An 18,909-nucleotide genomic window follows, 5' to 3' on the forward strand; every position below is an offset into this window, starting at 1 on the left:
CGATTCAAGAAGATTGTGCGCCTCATTTCCTGCATGTGTCGCTTCCCTGATCAGGTCCCCCGGAGTTCACCTTCTTCTTCCCGGTGTATGTAAGTGCATGGCTTGCGACACAATTTTACTCTTAAATCCTGCACTCTGTCCGAATCTCGGCCCGCCCCTGATTTCTGTCGCATGAAAGCCTCTGCCGACAATCCCCAAAAATGACGGAAAACCCAATGGAAATGCAGCCGCGGGACCCTTAGTAAATAAGCCCCAGTGAGTCCTAATGCTAAATACCCTTCCTAGCTGCCCCTACTTAATTGCCCAACATACCCCAAGTGGTAGGAGACAACTGGTTGATGTTCCCTTCCTGTGCAAAAATGCAAACACTGAGACAATACAATACAAACCTAGAGGAGTGGGCGACAGATGCAGATCAGAACCAAGAGAACAATACTGTACAGAATCAATAAGAAAATGGATGGTCAGAAAACAGTAAAGAAATCCACAATACAGATGTCAAGATAAATGCCAGCCAGCTCAAAATGATACTTATAGCAGGCACATGGGAAATGGCTGGCAAACCTGTCAAAAGTTCCGGTCTAGAAGTTCTTGACTAATTTAACTGTTGGCAAACCCAGCGCAAAATCAACAGCTGACAAACAGATTAGGTGGAAATCAATTAAGATAGCCAGGAAAGGAATAAAGCAGTGTTCAGACTAGCAAGGACAGAATGTAACCTAGAAACAAATTAACATTCATCTATGTATCCCCAGCTGTATTTTACAGAGGATGGCGCTGAGGCCCAAACTGTTTTTCAGTTGTAACACCCCTGCCAACGCATAGGCAAAGTGGTTCTTGTGAGCCTGCGCATCTCATCCAGAATCTACTGCTAGGTAAACTTGGTAATTACAGCAGTAGCCACTGCCTGGTAAGGCAAGAGTTAAAGAGAACCCGTCAGGCAAAATAACCCCCCTAAACTGAATATATTTTCATAAACTGCCATTAGAGAGCATTGCCTCTATCCCTTCATTGTCCCTCTACATGCCTGTAAACCTAAGCAATAAGGTCCTAAAGCTGTATGCAAATGACCTGTGAAATGTCCAATGAAGCATTAGCATATTCAAGCTGTCCACTCTATTCATGAGTGGGAGGCACAGCCACACCCCCAGTGCATGACTGACAGCCTGTATAATGGAGTGAGGTTGTATAATGGTGTGCTTCCTGGTGCTGGTGGCCACACCCCCTGCAGCCTGTGTGTGCATGTGTGTGTGTTTAGGAGAGATACAGTAGCTCCAGGCAGCCATGTTACAGCAGAACATGTCAGATTCATGTGTAGCTGATGTCTGTGTCTTACACATGTGTATTAGGAGGATGCAGCATGTCAGCAGATGACATACACACACTAGCCATGCTTTACTCTACATTACACACAGACATGAGCAGGGGGAGGAGAGGGGAGGGGTAACAGGGGTGACATCACTGCCTCTGACCATGTGACCAGCCTCATTTACATGATAAAGAATAGATGATTTTACAATGATTAATGTATGAAATAATTAGATAAAGGCTGGGATGGGATCCTTGTGAGCTGCTCCAACAGGTAGTGGTGACAGGACTAGTGACACAGACCTGATGACAGGTGTCCTTTAAGCATACAAAATGTTATCGTCCAATGATATTCTTTGTAATATTTTAAAGAAAGCTGGAAGCTGGTTAGAGGGTGCTACCACCTGACCAAGGAAGTATAAAAACCCCTGGTGGGTGGGAGCACTGGGTCCTGCAGTTCAGTCAGCAAAGCAAGGAGAAGAGAGTGCAGCTCCTGCAGAGCTGCACCAGCCAGTGTCTTAATACCAGGAAGAAGAGGTGCCTCACTGCCTGACACCCTTAGGGCAAGCCCAGAAATTGAGCCCCTGAGCAGAGATCTGGACTTGGCTCCATCTTTACCAGCCCAATCTACAGTTACTAAGAGGCTGCTTAAATCCTTACTGCGGACCAGCTATCTCCCATTCAAACTAAAAAATGACAGTATGTGGAGCAGATTATATATATAAATGGTCTAGGACGGTCCTTTAATAACGACCACAATAATTTATTCTCAAACTTGTGTAAACTTTACTTTGAAATATCGGCCATTAACAACTTTCCTTGTAATATCATACAAATATATTGCAACGGCATTTGTTTATAGCTAGAGATGAGCGAACATACTCGTCCGAGCTTGATGCTCGATCGAGCATTAGTGTACTCGTAACTGCTCGTTGCTCGGACGAATACTTCGCCCGCTCGAGAAAATGGCAGCTCCCGCCGTTTTGCTTTTTGGCGGCCAGAAACAGAGCCAATCACAAGCCATGAGACTCTGCACTCCACCCAGCATGACGTGGTACCCTTACACGTCGATAGCAGTGGTTGGCTGGCCAGATCAGGTGACCCTGGGATAGACTAGCCGCTGCCCGCGCTGCTCGGATCATTCTCTGTCTGGATGCCGCTAGGGAGAGAGCTGCTGCTGGTTAGGGAAAGCGATAGGGTGTTCTATTAGCTTACTGTTAGGCAGGAGTGATTCTACAAGAACCCAACAGCCCTTCTTAGGGCTACAATAACGTTATACTTTTTTTTTTATTTGCTTGTGGCTGGGCTTGCTGGCACTAGTAGTGCAGCTAGTACCATATTGTGAGGAATTTGCAGGGGGACTTGCTACCGTTGTGTTTAGCTTTTAGTGACACACATATCCACCTCAAACACCAAAGTGGGAAAATTTATTAGGGGTTGGATTTCAATTAGGCACAGTCTGCCATTTCCTTTTTTATTTTACGTTTATTTTTTTAATAACTCAGCGTCATCTCATCTTGCATAGTAGTGTGCTTTCATACTTGGCTAGAAAATAGCCATAGGAGAATCCAAACGGCTTACTTACGCCTACAGTAGCGTTATATATATTTGATTTCTGGTTGATCTGCTGGTGGCTATACTTGCTGGAGTGCATCTACTAGCAAATTGTGAGCAATTTGGAGTGAAACATGCAACCACTGTGTTTTGCGCTTAGTGACGCACATATCCATCGCAAAGACCGAAGTGGGAAAATTTATTAGGGCCCGGGGTTGTATTTCAATTAGGCACAGTCTGCCATTTCCTTTTTTATTTTACGTTTATTTTTTTCATAACTCAGCGTCATCTCATCTGGCATAGCAGTGTGCTTTCATACTTGGCTAGAAAATAGCCATAGGAGAATCCAAACGGCTTACTTACGCCTACAGTAGCGTTATATATATTTGATTTCTGGTTGATCTGCTGGTGGCTGTACTTGCTGCAGTGCATCTACTAGCAAATTGTGAGCAATTTGGAGTGAGACTTGCGACCGCTGTGTTTTGCGCTTAGTGACGCACATATCCATCGCAAAGACGGAAGTGGGAAAATTTATTAGGGCCCGGGGTTGTATTTCAATTAGGCACAGTCTGCCATTTCCTTTTTTATTTTACGTTTATTTTTTTCATAACTCAGCGTCATCTCATCTGGCATAGCAGTGTGCTTTCATACTTGGCTAGAAAATAGCCATAGCAATAGGATAGCATCGTTTGGTTTTAAAAACTAAAAAACACAAAAAAAACCCAAAAAAAACAAAAAAAAGTTAAAAAAAAAATTCAAGTTATAACTCTCATTTTCAAAATGTTTAACCCGAGGGTTAGGGGTAGAGGACGAGGGCGGGGACGTGGGCGTCCAACTACTGCAGGGGTCAGAGGCCGTGGTCCTGGGCGGGGTGAGACACCACCTGCTTATGAGGGAGCAGGGGAACGCCGCAGAGCTACACTCCCTAGGTTCATGTCTGAAGTTACTGGGACTCGTGGTAGAGCACTGTTGAGGCCAGAACAGTGCGAACAGGTGATGTTGTGGATTGCCGACAATGCTTCGAGCAATTTGTCCACCAGTCAGTCTTCCACGCAGTCCACCCATGTCACCGAAATCGGCACTCCTCCAGCTCCTGCACCTCAGCCTCCTCCCCCCCAGTCTGCCCCCTCCCAGGAAAATTTGGCATTTGAACCGGCATACTCTGAGGAACTGTTTTCTGGACCCTTCCCACAGTCACAAACCACTTGTCCGGTTGCTGCTGAGCAATTTTCCGATGCCCAGGTTTTCCACCAGTTGCAGTCTGTGGGTGATGATGACCTTCTTGACGTAGTGGAAGAAGTGTGTAAAGAGGTGTCCGACGATGAGGAGACACGGTTGTCAGACAGTGGGGAAGTTGTTGTCAGGGCAGGAAGTCCGAGGGGGGAGCAGACTGAGGGATCGGAGGATGATGAGGTGACAGACCCAAACTGGGTTGATAGGCCGGGTGAACACAGTGCTTCTGAGACGGAGGAGAGTCCTCGACCAGAACAGGTTGGAAGAGGCAGTGGTGGGGCCAGACGGAGAGGCAGGGCCAGAGCAGGTGCATCAGCGCCAAATGTGTCACGTAGTGAAGCTCCCGTGGCGAGGGCTCCCGCGGCGAGGGCTAGATTTTCAGAAGTCTGGAGGTTCTTTAAGGAAACACCGGATGACCGACGGACTGTGGTGTGCAACCTTTGCCAAACCAGGATCAGCAGGGGTTCCACCACTACTAGCTTAACTACCACCAGTATGCGCAGGCATATGAATGCTAAACACCCCACTCAGTGGCACCAAGCCCGTTCACCTCCGGCCGTGCACACCACTGCACCTTCCCCTGTTTCAGCTGATAGTCAGCCCCCTGCCCAGGACCCTGGCACAAAAACCCCATCGTCGCCTCCACGATCCTCCACAGCATCCACCAGCGTTCAGCTCTCCATACCCCAGACACTGGAGCGGAAACGCAAATATAGTGCAACCCACCCGCACGCCCAAGCCCTTAATGTCCACATCTCCAGATTGCTCAGCCTGGAGATGCTGCCCTATAGGCTAGTAGAGACCGAGGCCTTTCGCAACCTCATGGCGGCGGCCGCCCCTCGGTATTCGGTCCCCAGCCGCCACTACTTTTCCCGATGTGCCGTCCCAGCCCTGCACCAGCACGTGTCAGACAACATCATCCGTGCCCTGACCAACGCCGTTTCTGACAAGGTCCACCTGACCATGGACACGTGGACGAGTGCTGCCGGGCAGGGCCACTATATATCGCTGACGGCACATTGGGTTAACTTGGTGGAGGCTGGGACCGAGTCTGACCCTGCGGCTGGTCATATACTGCCGACGCCAAGGATTGCGGGGCCTACCTCGGTCCAGGTGTTTCAGGCCTACAATGCCTCCTCCTCCTCCCAACCCTCCTCCACCTCCTCCGAACTACCATCCGTGGGCATGGCGCCATCAGTCGGTAGCTCTAGGCACAGCAGCAGTGCCGTCGCTAAGCGACAGCAGGCGGTGCTCAAACTGCTGAGCCTAGGCGATAAAAGGCACACCGCCCAAGAACTATTACAGGGCATCACGGTGCAGACTGATCTGTGGCTGGCACCGCTGAACCTGAAGCCAGGCATGGTTGTTTGTGACAACGGCCGTAACCTGGTGGCGGCTCTGCAACTCGGCAGACTGACACATGTGCCATGCCTGGCCCATGTGTTAAATCTGATAGTTCAGCGTTTCCTCAAGACATACCCCAATCTGTCTGATTTGCTCACGAAGGTGCGCCGCATCTGTGCGCATTTCAGGAAGTCCAGCACAGATGCTGCCACTCTCAGGGCAGCGCAGCGCCGCCTCCAACTGCCCGCTCACCGACTGTTGTGCGACGTGCCCACGAGGTGGAATTCAACACTGACCATGTTATCCAGAGTTTACCAGCAGCGCCGAGCGATTGTAGACTGCCAGATGTCAACTTCCACCAGAACTGGTAGTCAGGTCAGTCAGCTTCCTCAAGTCTACAATGAGGAGTGGACGTGGATGTTTGATATCTGTCAGGTGCTGAGTAACTTTGAGGAGTCAACACAGATGGTCAGTGGCGATGCCGCCATCATCAGCCTCACCATCCCGCTGCTTGGCCTGTTGAAAAACTCTCTGATCAGCATGAAGTCGGAAGCTTTGCGCTCGTCACAAGAGACGGGGGAAGAAGATTCCCTTGTTGATAGCCAAAGCACCCTTAGGTCTGTTTCTCAGCGCATATCGGAGGAGGTGGAGGTGGAGGAGGATGAGGAGGAAGAGGAGGAGAATGTTGGCGAGACACAAGAGGGGACCATTGTTGAGTCCTTCACTGTTCAGCGTGTATGGGCAGAAGAAGAGGAGTTGGAGGAGTTGGAGGAGGAGGAAATGGACAGTCAGGCCAGTGAGGGGAGTGAATTCTTACGCGTTGGTACTCTGGCGCATATGGCAGATTTCATGCTAGGCTGCCTATCCCGTGACCCTCGCGTTCAAAGAATTTATTCCAGCACCGATTACTGGGTGTTCACTCTCCTGGACCCACGGTACAAGCAAAATCTTTCCACTCTCATCCCTGGAGAGGAAAGCAGTGTGAGAATGCATGAATACCAGCAGGCCCTGGTGCACAAGCTGAAACAGTATTTCCCTTCTGACAGCGCTAGCGGCAGAGTGCGTAGTTCTGCGGGACAAGTAGCGAGGGGGAGTAGGCGAGCAGGCAGCTTGTCCAGCACTGGCAAGGGTACGCTTTACAAGGCTTTTGCCAGCTTTATGTCACCCCAGCAAGACACTGTCACCTGTCCCCAGTCTCGGCAGAGTAGGGCTGATCTTTACAGAAAGATGGTGAGGGAGTACGTAGCTGACCATACCATCGTCCTAAATGATCACACAGCTCCCTACAACTACTGGGTTTCAAAGCTGGACATGTGGCACGAACTGGCGCTGTACGCCTTGGAGGTTCTTGCCTGCCCTGCCGCTAGCGTCTTGTCCGAGCGGGTTTTCAGTGCAGCTGGTGGCATCATCACCGATAAGCGTACACGCCTGTCGACTGACAGCGCTGACAGGCTGACGCTTATTAAGATGAATAAAGCCTGGATTTCTCATAATTTCCAATCTCCACCAGGTGAAGGAAGCTCAACCTGAATAATTTATCCACTCCTCCTCCTCCTCATTTTCCTCCTTCTCCTCCTCTTTGTAGAGTAAAGCAGAGGAAACTGGCTATTTTTTGACAGGGCCCACTGGCTCTAGCTATAGTACTTTATGCATTTAATTTTTCTGGAGGGCCACCGACCCGGTCCTCTGTTTTAAACAATTTTTGGGAGTGCCACATACAGGCACTCAATCTATTCAATTTTTCTGGAGGGCCACCTACCTGCTCCTCTGGTTTGAAAACTTTTTTGGACTGCCACATACAGGCACTCAATCTATTCTATTTTACTGGAGGGCCACCTACCTGCTCCTCTGGTTTGAAAACTTTTTTGGACTGCCACATACAGGCACTCAATCTATTAAATTTTTCTGGAGGGCCACCTACCTGCTCCTCTGGTTTGAAAACTTTTTTGGACTGCCACATACAGGCACTCAATCTATTCAATTTTTCTGGAGGGCCACCTACCTGCTCCTCTGGTTTGAAAACTTTTTTGGACTGCCACATACAGGCACTCAATCTATTTCATTTTTCTGGAGGGCCACCTACCTGCTCCTCTGGTTTGAAAACTTTTTTGGACTGCCACATACAGGCACTATCCAAATTAAATTGTCTCCATAGCAGCCTCCACACGTTGTCTCCATTGCTACCTCCAAAAGTCGTCCATATAGCTGCCTCCATACATCGTCCCCTTATCAAACAAGGTGTGTCAGGCAGAAATTTGGGTTGTTTTCATGGATTCCACATCAAAGTTGTTAACTTTGTCGCCACCCTGCTGTGTTATCCACAAAATATACTGGCAAACTTTTATCATTTACCAATATTATTTCAGCGCTTCTTGCGCATCTGTTTACATTCCCCTCACCCGCCATATCCTAAACTTATAAGAACGCTACTACACTTGATCTTATACAAAAGGTTCTTAGAAGTGCTGTTTGGGGAGTAGCCTAGAGACAGGGGCTTGGATTGGCGAAAGCTCGCCTGGCAGCGGAGCGCCAGCTCCATGCGCATCATGCGCTTCTTGCGCATCTGTTTACATTCCCCTCACCCGCCATATCCCAAACTTATAAGAACGCTACTACACTTAACTTGGTGCAGGCTGGGACCGAGTCTGACCCGGGGGCTAGTCATATACTGCCGACGCAGAGAATTGCGGGGCCTACCTCGGTCCAGGTCTCAAAGGCCTAGTATACCTCCTCCTCCTCCGAATTACCATCCGTGGCCATGGCGCCATCAGTCGGTAGCTCTAGGCACAGCAGCAGTGCCGTCGCTAAGCGACAGCAGGCGGTGCTCAAACTGCTGAGCCTAGGCGATAAAAGGCACACCGCCCAAGAGCTATTACAGGGCATTCCACATCAAAGTTGTTAACTTTGTCGCCACCCTGCTGTGTAATCCACAAAATATACTGGCAAACTTTTATCATTTACCAATATTATTTCAGCGCTTCTTGCGCATCTGTTTACATTCCCCTCACCCGCCATATCCCAAACTTATAAGAACGCTACTACACTTGATCTTATACAAAAGGTTCTTAGAAGTGCTGTTTGGGGAGTAGCCTAGAGACAGGGGCTTGGATTGGCGAAAGCTCGCCTGGCAGCGGAGCGCCAGCTCCATGCCAAGATCCAACTAACATAGTTTTAACTGCAGCACCTTTAATCTACTACTAGTTCACTGCCTCCATACATGGTCCCCTTATCAAACGAGCTGTGTCAGGCAGAATTTTGGATTGTTTTCATGGCTTCCATGTTAACTTTGTCGCCACCCTGCTGTGTAATCCACAAAATATACTGGCAAACTTTTATCATGTACCGATATTATTTGAGCGCTTCTTGCTCACCTCCTTTGGTTCCTCTCTGCCACCCATTGGTTTGAAGCCTGAGTCCATTTAGGGTATGTCGCCATGCCACTCTCTAGCCTTCCGCTGCTGCCGCTGCCTCTGCATGCCGTCCCCTATAGTGTCAGGGTCAATTATTGGATGTTTTAGATGCTATCTAGCCTCATTCGGTCACTCTGTCATGGCCATGCTGTTGCCCATAATTTTGGCATAATGGTGCGATTAAGCAGCCTCAGAGGCATCCATGCATGCTGTCCCTGCTGTTTCCTGTCCATTTCCGTGGTGTTTCCATCCTTTTCTGAGGTTCCCAGCTCAGGCCAAGCTTCCCTGTGCAGAGCCTTGGTCCCCTTGAAAAATGCTCGAGTCTCCCATTGACTTCAATGGGGCTCGTTATTCGAGACGAGCACTCGAGCATCGGGAAAAGTTCGTCTCGAATAACGAGTACCCGAGCATTTTAGTGCTCGCTCATCTCTATTTATAGCTTATTTGTTACTATTTGTAGAAAGCCAAATACTATTTGTATAACCAACATGAGGCTCACAAGATCATTACACTGCGTCTAGAGGAATTAGGATAAAGAAATGTGAGTCAAGCTTTTCCTGTTTTATAGCTTCATTTTCGAATACGCCAGATTGCTGAACATATAAAGGTACATGTGTAAAAAATAGGAGCTGACTTATTTGATCCAAGGTTAAAACAAAGTTGCAAGCTTTATACAAATAGTAACGAATAAGCTATAAACAAATGCCATTGCAATATATTTGTATGATATTAAAAGGAAACTGAAATTGTTAAAGGACGATATTTTGAAGTAAAGTTTACACAATTTTGAGAATAAATTATTGTGGTCGTTATTTGGACACTGTTCACTGGACCAGCTATCTCCCACCAGCCTTCCAGCCTGTTGAATCTGCTGCTACTGTTTGGCCATTGCCTGCCGTTTGAAGTTGAATAAAGAACTGCAAGTTGATTTACACAATGACCCTCCGTGTAATCCCTGAATAAGGCTGCATCACCATCACAGGCTCCCCATCCTCCATCATCCAGGGACTCCTACATACACCTCAGGGGTTGCTCCAGGAAGAGACCTATTGCATCAGCCCCTCCCTCCACATTTCTTGCACACACCACCAGCTGGAGACCTGCCAGGCTGTAGGTCAGTCCTCCGATCCCCATACCAAGCACCGTGACCATAGCTTGCCCAGGGCTGTATAAGCCAGCCACTCCAGTATCCTGGGCCCCGCTGTCTATAGCCACTGAGAAAAGGCTAGGCCCCAGTGGGGGATGTTGCAGAGTGATCTATCATTTGAAAGCTTTTATTTTTATGCAAAAAGGTTCCAAACAAGGATGTGCGGGAGCACCCATTTGTCCTTTACTTTACAGTTTACACTTTACAATTGGAATTTTTATGAATAGGACAAAGCCCAAGGAACTGAGGCTGTCAAAATCCCTAGTAATGGCATGGTGAGCTGAGGGAGAACTTTAATGAAACACTGACTATATTTACAAGGTCCCTGCTTTTCTCCCCTTTCCCTTTGTAATGGATGATTTTATGACCTGCCATTCAGCCATATACAAGGGGACTTTTTTTTGTTTCAAATGGGACAGAGAAGATGATTTTGGAGGTATAAGCTAACATAAACTATCTAGTATCTGAAAGACCCAACCTGTCTGAAAGCTGCCTGTGTCCTCTGGTCTTCCCATAAGCAGAGAGTTGTGCAAATATGCACTTAAAGGAAACCTACCACTTGAAGTGGTAGGTGTAAGATGCATATACCGAGCAGCAGCTCAGGGTAAGCTGGTGCCGGTGCTTACTTTCATTAGTGTCCTAAACCACTGTATGGCGGTTTAAACACTTTTTATTCTTTATAGCCGAAGGAGCTTTGGCGCACCAAGCGCGCGACCGTGCGCGTACCTACATAGGAAGTGAAGGAGAGCCGGTGACTTCACGCGCGCGCGGTCGCACGTTTGGTGCGCCGAAGCTCCTTCGGCTGTAAAGAATAAAAAGTGTTTAAACTGCCATACAGTGGTTTAGGACACTAATGGAAGTAAGCACCCGCACCACCTCACCCTGCTCGTTATATGCATCTTACACCTACCACTTCAAGTGGTAGGTTTCCTTTAATAATCCATGTTAAGTCGATGGGATCTCAAGTTTATGATCATTATTAAGGTTTTAACTAACCTCTTCTTCCAGAATTTTTTTTATATTTATTTTTCAGACCAAAAAACTACTCTCATAATTAAAGCCTGACATCCTTGCGAGTTGGATCCCTTATAATAATAAGCAATCTGGTCAGAGAGGAACCCCTTGTATCTATTAAATTGACACCTTTCCTTTCTACTCTTTCTCTGGGGCAGATTGAGTCTATGGTAAGGGAAAAAGGGTTTAAGTGTCTTATAGACAATATAGAAGGGAGAAAACCCTTCTGTCTCCTGCCTTTTAAAGTCAATCATTAAAAATTAGGTCAAAGAAAAGACTCCCATTGAACAGAATTCCACATAACTTTCATTGCCCATATCCCCAGATCACCTGACCTGTTCTTTATCTGTTAGGTATGCCTGGCCGAATAGGACCTGACTGCTTCAATCCATCAAGAAGGCTGTCCTTAATGGAATGTTAGAGAAAAAGTTCTTGTCTTGACACCTTAGTCTGTACATCCAACTGTGATTAATATAACCACATGAGAAGAGACCTTGTCACATTAGGTTTGAAAGCAGGAGATCTAAGACACCCCATGTCCTCTTAGGGTAGAGATGATTGGTAATCCCCTTTCTCATTGCTGATCGAGACTCCCAGGCTGCTGGACAAAGCTGACCAGGGACATCCTGACTTGTTCTACTAAAAGCAAGCTGACCCGGAGGTTCCCGTGAACATACACCATATAGTGACTACATAGGATTACCAAATGTTAGTCACCAACAGGTAAATTTGTAACTTTTATTCACCTTGGTCCCTAACAATGGCCCCTCCTATACGCTACAAATGGCAACCCTAAATGTAGTAATTTTATTTTGTCTTTTTTTTTTAACAAAATGCCAAGCAATGGTATAGAGAGAGTGTAAGGCATTCATCTGGACTTATATGTCCTTATTAAGGAATGCATGCTATGTTCTGGAGTGGTGCAGGTTCACACTAAGTTCATGCCTTCTGCAGATGATGTATATTACTGTAACCTGATTAACTGCCATCCAGCTTAAGTGTTGTCCAAACTAATGGTGCTGTAAAACTAAACAGAGGAGATAATCTCACATACCTGACCATGGCTTATAAGATACTTAGCCTCCAGATAACTTATTTCTATCCTCATGAGAATGCTGGGAGTATACCGTATTTTACAGGTAAGGGGCAGGCTACTTGCACATTTCTGACCTATCCACTTTTTAAAATATTTTTGATTAACACAATACAATTTCATTTACAATTCAGTCATCTAGAAAACAATCATAGTAACACATACCAACCTTCATAATGGTCCACTTCAGAATTTGCAATGTTTAGCCAAATGATGCTGCACCTGACAGAATATATACAGTCATGTGACCTCCTTCAACCTTGCAACTTGCATTGGGCTATGAAATGCAATAGAAATGCATCCGGGAAATGGCTCACCTAACACATATGCCTATTCCCCAAAATGGATGTGTTTGTGAAAGTAGCAACATGTGTTTTGTCCATTATTATTAAATTTAGAAGCCAAAACTCAGGTCAGTCCTGGCATAGAAGTGCCCCGATGGTGCAGTGCAGCTGTCCACCAGGATTTATCAGGTGGCAGGGGGGAGGGGGGGGGGTGCTACACTGTCATATCCTGAAGCACTTAGTACCAGTGTATGATAAATCTGCCCCGATATGTATAAGCATTGCAGAACAAATATCCTAAGGTGAACATTCGGCTATGCTGATTAAAATGCAATTAGCTAAATGATTAAAAAAAGGAACATTTTAGTCTGCTAATGTAATTGTTGACACATGCTATCATCTTACTGTAATATAGTGTGGAACATTTTAGAATCAGTCAAGAACAAAAATGCCATTTTCCTTTCGACACAATGCACAATCACAGGATAAGAGAAGCAGGAGATTAAAAGGGCTATGGACATTGGTGCCAAGTTTCTGAGGAACAATGCCTTATCTGAGGATTTCTACACATATGGCCACAACACAAAATGGGGTCACCATTCCGAGTAGGTTTTCTTGGCTACCTATGCAAACTATTAATAATAAATGACCAAATATGATTAGTAGGCACTGGAGTTTTAGATGGACTAAATAACCATTGGCCATATGCTCTATACAGTGTAGGCAAAAGGAAGCATTTGGATGGTAGCCTAAATTGGCCCAAACTAGGGCTACCCGAACCACCCACCAAAATTTTTATTGAGAAGGACCTTGAACCATTAAATCCTCATACATCTGTTGCTGTTCTCAATAAACATGTACTCAAGAGCCATTTCAGGACCTTTGAAGTCCTCCAAAGGTCTTGAAACCGCAGATTGATGGCAGGCAGAAGGGGCACATCCTCTATTTTCCAAGAAGCTAGATTCTAGTACTATGTGTAGGAAGTGATTCCAGACTTGTATGGGCTGTAATATTCATACATCCCAGGGCCCATGGCAGTGTTGAACCACCCCTGACTTCACCCCCTTAGTATCTGCTGTATTATTCAACCAGAAGTCTGCTGCATGAGGGGGTACCGGCTGTGCAGCAGTGCATTGAGGATCTGCAAAAATATTGTCTTTCTGGTTGCAAGAAACATAATACATAACTCACTGTATTAATGCAATTTGTTACTCTTCCTAATTTGTGCTGCTCTGTTTATTTTCAAGCGGAGTGTGCAAGTGAGAGACTATCCCAAAACAAAAGTATGTGATCTGCCTGTGTTAGCACTAAGCTCCATACTGCACATTCCAGACAACTGATTCACTGATGGAACATTAGAACATTGCCAATATATAATGAAGGGCTATAGGATTGTTTGGAAGATGCTAAATGTGTGTATTATTATTCTTATAGACCATGTTCTTTATAAATTATTTCCTGAGGAAAACTCCCATATTTCCTTCTGAATGTATTGTAAAAGCCCTTACACATTGAACTCTGGGTACAAGTTGTATACACTGATTTACTCACACAGTAATAAATGGCCTTAAAATTTATATTGGTGTCTAGTGAAGACACCATCCCCAGCCTTCTACTATGCACATAACGTGATGAGATGCGGCAGACTTGGGCGTCTTAGGTGTCTCTTATGGTGTATATCCCCCATATAAGGAGACCAATACTATAAATGATACAGTCAATTTATTACTTGCATTTCCAGCATCATACAGTGTTCTGAAACAGTGTTCTGATTTTCCGTGATATGATCCACTTTACATGTACATCATATAGGGGGATTCAAAAGCTAATTAATGAGATTTTATTTTTTCTTGGTGGGCATAAGAAAATTATTAATTCTGGTTTATGTTTTTTATCTTTCTGTGTGGGGTTGTTCGCCATACAATAAAAATAATTGGTTATCTTTATTCTATGGATCACCATGATTACGGCAATACCCCAGTTATATAGCTTTTGATGGTTAACTTGTTTAGCAGAATATAGAACTCATTTGGTGAGAAATTTGCTTATATTTGCATTGTCATCTTCTAAGAAGCATAACATTTTTATTTTTTTTACTACTTAGACACCATTTCCAGCATATGTACAGTGGAATTCCAGCATATGTAAAGGGCTTTTGTCAGGTCCGCTAGGGAAAATGCTGGCACTTCTGGTTCTTCTGGTGGTGCCAGCAGCGTTCTCCGAACCCCGGCGCATATCCGCGCAAACTCCACCTCTCGTCCCGGGCAGTGGCTGCTAAGATCTCGGGCTGTCTAGGAGTTGTGTTCGGAACTGCTGGGACTTGTGCTACCTCTGCTTGGTGCCTGGTTGTTCTGCACCATGAGGGGTTAATTCCCAGAAGCTGTCCAGCTCCTATCAGGTTCTGGAGGTGGAGTTCTGGCTGCATAAATTGCAGCTTCACTAGTCACCTGTGCCAGTGTTTGAAATCCCTTCTCCACTCGCTCTCAGCATTAAGTTTGACTTGCTCTGTATCTGTATCTGTATCATTGTGACCTCGGCTAGTTTTTTGACATTGACTCTTTGCTTACTGATTTTGCTATTGACGTACCCTCTCGTTGTGAATCCGACTAGTTTACTATTCTTTTGTGTTTTATGTTTGTCAGTCTGTTTGTGTTTCCCTTCCCACACTTATCAGTGTATTTCGAGTCTTCAAGTAGTCGCCCCACGGTTTAGCGTGGAAGGGACAGGGGTTGGGGCAAGCTCAGGGCATCCCCTGTCTTTTGTGTTACCCAATCTTAACAGCTTTTTGGTGAGATGAGCCAAACTTAGTTTGTGGAAAAGAAAGCTGAAAGCTTCCCTGGGATGGTGTGAATAGAACTGGCCTGCCCTGCCGCATCTCCTGCTGGCTAGCTTAGGGCTTGGTGACCACCATCTCTTCCTCCGAACCATCATTCCCTTTGATTCATGTAGGGCAGTGATGGCAAACCTTTTACAGACCTAGTGCCCAAACTACAACCAAAATCCACTTATTTACCGTGGAGTGCCAGCATGGAATTTATATACAGTAACTTATTGCTTCTGTTCTTAATTGTATTGACCCGCTGAGGCCACCAATATAGCTGACAGCAGGGCAAATCATTGTAGCTTCTCTCCAGGGCCTCTCTGTACAGGAAGAATGGTGGGTCCAGAAGGATGATCTCCAAAGATAATTCAGTTCTGTCAACACCTTCTTACTTTCCCCGCAGTTCCAAACAGCCAATGAAGTGTCACTTTAACATAGCGCTGAGAGCAGCATCTCTTAAGTGTTTGGTGAACTCTGTCCTTGGACAATGGCCTGTGTGCCTGCAGAAAGTGGTCTGATTGCCACCTCTGGCACCCATGGCATAGGTTTGCCACTACTGATGTAGGGTCTCGGGCAGTGATGGCGAACGTTTCAGAGACCAAGTGCCCAAACTCCAAACCAAAGTCCATGTGAACATCGCAAAGTGCCAACATGACTATTTAGCCTAAAATCACACCATACCACTCTATAAGGGACATATAATACTGCCACATGATGACCATTACCAGTACAACAAGATAAATACCACCATACTGATAATAAATAGACCACTAAAGAAAGTCCAACATCACCAATTATATCACGAAGCAGGAGCAAATACAGCGAGGAATACTACCGCCATACAGTGAGGAATACTACCGCCATACAGTGAGAAACACTACTCCCATACAGTGAGAAACACTACTCTCATACAGTGAGGGACACTACCGCCACACAGTAAGGAACACTACCCCCATGTAGTGAGGAACACTACCTCCATACAGTGAGGAACACTACCCCATACAGTGAGGAACACTACCGCCATACAGTGAAGGACACTACCACCATACAGTGTAGGACACTACCGCCATACAGTGAGGAACACTACCGCCACACAGTGAGGAACACTACCGCCATACAGTGAGGAACACTACCCACATACAGTGAGGAACACTACCTCAATACAGTGAGGGACACTACTCCCATACAGTGAGAAACACTACCGCCATACAGTGAGGAACACAATCACAATACAATGAGGAACACTACCGCCATACAGTGAGGAACACTACCCCCATACAGTGAGGAACACTACCTCAATACAGTGAGGGACACTACTCCCATACAGTGAGGAATACTACCACCATACAGTGAGGAACACTACCCCCATGTAGTGAGGAACACTTCCTCCATACAGTAAGGAACACTACCGCCATACAGTGAGAAACACTACCCCCATACAGTGAGGAATATTACCACCATACAGTGAGGAACACTACCCTCATACAGTGAGGAATACTACCGCTATACAGTGAGGAACACTCCTCCCATACAGTGAGGAACACTACTCTCATACAGTGAGGGACACTACCGCCATACAGTGAGGAACACTACCCCCATGTAGTGAGGAACACTACCTCCATACAGTGAGGAACACTACCTCCATACAGTGAGGGACAGATACCACCATACAGTGAGGAACACTACCGCCATACAGTGAGGAATACTACCACCATACAGTGAGGAACACTACCCCCATACAGTGAGGAATACTACCGCTATACAGTGAGGAACACTACTCCCATACAGTGAGGAACACTACTCTCATACAGTGAGGGACACTACCGCCATACAGTGAGGAACACTACCCCCATGTAGTGAGGAACACTACCTCCATACAGTGAGGAACACTACCTCCATACAGTGAGGGACAGATACCACCATACAGTGAGGAACACTACCCCCATACAGTGAAGGACACTACCCCCATACAGTGAGGAATACTACCACCATACAGTGAGGAACACTACCTCCATACAGTGAGGAACACTACCCCCATACAGTGAGGGACACTACTCCCATACAATGAGGAACACTACCATCATACAGTGAGGAACACTACCTCCATACAGTGAGGGACACTACTCCCATACAGTGAGGAACACCAACACCATACTGTGAGGAACACTACCGCCATACAGTGGGGAACACTACCCCCATACAGTAAGGAACACTACTCCCATACAGTGAGGAACACTACCTCCATACAGTGAGGGACACTACTCCCATACAGTTAGGAATACTACCGCTAAACAGTGAGGAACACTACCCCCATACAGTGAGGAACACTACCCCCATACAGTGAGGGACACTACTCCCATACAGTGAGGAACACTACCTCCATACAGTGAAGAACACTACCCCCATACAGTGAGGGACACTACTCCCATACAGTGAGGAACACTACCTCCATACAGTGAGGAACACTACTCTCATACAGTGAGGGACACTACCGCCATACAGTGAGGAACACTACCCCCATGTAGTGAGGAACACTACCCCCATACAGTGAGGGACACTACTCCCATACAGTGAGGAACACTACCTCCATACAGTGAGGAACACTACTCTCATACAGTGAGGGACACTACCGCCATACAGTGAGGAACACTACCCCCATGTAGTGAGGAACACTACCTCCATACAGTGAGGGACAGATACCACCATACAGTGAGGAACACTACCCCCATAGAGTGAGGAATACTACCACCATACAGTGATAGCCCCCACATTCAGTAACAGCCCCATCACTATTAGCCCCCCCCACTAATAGCCACTTATAACCCCCGCTTTCAGAATAGACCCTTCACTCACAAATAGCCCCCTTATTTAGTAATACTCCCCACACTTAGTAGTAGCCCTCCACTTGCTAATAACCCCCTGCACTCAAAAATAGCCTCCATACACACTAATAGCCCCACACACACTAATAGCCCCCACATTCAGTAACATAGCTCTCCACTTTCTAAAAGCCCCCCTACACTCACTTATAGGCCCCACATTTAGTGATAATCCCCTTACACTAACTAAAAAACCCTCATAGCCCCGTCACACTAATAGATCCCCACATTCAGTAATAGCTCTCCACTTGCTAATTGCTTCTATACACACAGAAAATAGCCCCCACACTCCCTAATAGCCCCCCACACTTACTTATAACTCCCACACTCAGTAATAGTCCCCTTACACTCACTAAAAGACCCCACATATCCCCCTCATACTAATAGCCACAAACACACTCAGTAATATTATTAGTAATATTATAGCCTCCCACTACTCAGGAATAGCCTCTACATAAGATAATGACCCCAAAACTCCATATGCACACTGTATTATTAAAAAAGAAGAGTTAAACTTACCTCTCTTCACTCATGATTTCCTCTTCCCCTCCACCTGCAGGATGGGATGCGGTCGCGTCTCCGGCTCCAGGCTGCTAGAGGGAGCTTCTTGAAGCAGGAGACGCAATGTCATCGCCTCCTGCAGCTCTCACTATAGCACAGAGTGCTGTATGTGCTCTGTAGTGGAGCAGGATGCTGACGGCACCCTGCTCCACTACAGCAATCATCTCTATAAGCATCCAGAGGATGCAAATAGAGCTGAAAGTAGAGAGAGCCAGATGACAACATTCGGGGCACCAGGCTCGCGCCCCGGATCTTTTGACC

The sequence above is a fragment of the Engystomops pustulosus genome, chromosome 4, assembly GCF_040894005.1.
Source record: "Engystomops pustulosus chromosome 4, aEngPut4.maternal, whole genome shotgun sequence".
NCBI lineage: Eukaryota > Metazoa > Chordata > Amphibia > Anura > Leptodactylidae > Engystomops > Engystomops pustulosus.